Below are 1,616 nucleotides of genomic sequence, written 5' to 3'. Positions count from 1 at the left end.
TAATGGCTTTTAGGGAGGCAATAAATAATTTTTTCCTAAATGTTGTGAATGAATGGTTAATACCACAATGAAGCCTATTTTCTTCCTTTGCAAAATGACTGTACTGTTCTTTTCAAATTTTAACTAATCCTTGGAAATTTTAGATGCTGTGCAAAATTTCAATAAAAATGCTATAAACCAAGCTCATTGTGATTTTTCCCTTTTAAAAAAAATTTTAATCACTTTAAAACAGTAAATAGAAAATACTGATGGTAGAAAAACCTAAACACAAAAAGAAACTAAAAATCAGCTGTTACCTCATCACCTAGAAATACCTATCTGCTCTTAACTTTTGGGTTACTATATATTATTACTGAAAATTTAGACACTGATTCATGGTTAAGAATAAGAATCTTCACAAGTACTTTTCTCAAAGACACTTAGAGTGATCAACAAATATTTCATAATATCATGCCACCCTTCAACATTCTATTTGAGAATAGCTGTGTATCAGTCAGGTCCCATAAACAGCTCAAACCCAGAAAATGTTTGAATAATAAGCTCCTTCCTATAGTGTGGACCACCTCGGCTTTTCCTCCCTATTGCTGAGATAAAAGGATGCTCTATTCTCATCCTGGAAGTTGAGAAACTAAATGAGATAGCTAAGTCATTGTGACACAATTTGATGTCTTTACAAATAAAAACATAAAGTAAGAATATCACAAAACTGTTTTCATTTCTAATTCTAACAGCCAACTCCCCAGTGGGTTGTAGCAATAGTCAGACTATTCATTTGGAGTACTGTTCTTATTAACACTACAATCTGTGTATTTGAAATCCATCTACTACATACATTACATATTGGACACTTAAAATGTGCCAAGGCATTGTACATGGCAATTGAACAGTTTGTTGCGGGAAACCTATGAGAGTAGGATAATACTTTACCATCGTTTTACAGATAAAGAAACTGAGGCTCAGGAAAATTAAGTAAATGTCAGAGAGCTCAGGAGGTGGTGTTACTGGATTCAAAGTCAGGCTGCTTAGCATGAATCAAGATAGTCACATCAAACTCTATGGATAGTCAAGGTATTCTTTACCACCAGACACTCCCCTGTTTTTTGTTTTGTTTTAAGTTGGTTTCGCTGAAGAATGTCCTTTGATAAGGCAGTAAAATTAATATTAAATCTCAAACCTTGAATACATGTCTTTTTAATATTCTGGGTGGTGAAATGGGAAGACTACATGAAGCACTTTGTGGCATACTGAAGTATGAAGGTCGTCTCAGGAAAAGCACTTGTGTGATTGGATTGTGAACTTCAAACTACCTGCTTTTTCCATGAAGCTCCATGTATTTTTAAAGAAAGACTGAAAAACTGGTTACTCAGATTTGAGTAATTGAAATTAAATGAAACAAGATTTGCAAAGGAAAAAAGTGATCCTGTAACTGCAAGAAAAACAACTGATGGTATTTGTTGCTAATGATAAAATTCAAACACAAGCAATTTTGCAAAACTTTTATTCACCACCATGAGCATCAGTGGTGACATTAATGAATTTTTGATATTGTATAATATGTCAACATTTGGAAGATCTACATAACTCAGAGAACCAATATTTTCCAAATGATTAATGCA

The sequence above is a fragment of the Hipposideros armiger genome, unplaced genomic scaffold, assembly GCF_001890085.2.
Source record: "Hipposideros armiger isolate ML-2016 unplaced genomic scaffold, ASM189008v1 scaffold_106, whole genome shotgun sequence".
NCBI classification, from domain to species: domain Eukaryota; kingdom Metazoa; phylum Chordata; class Mammalia; order Chiroptera; family Hipposideridae; genus Hipposideros; species Hipposideros armiger.
The sequence above is the reverse complement of the archived record's forward strand: the minus strand, read 5'-3'. Positions refer to the sequence as shown.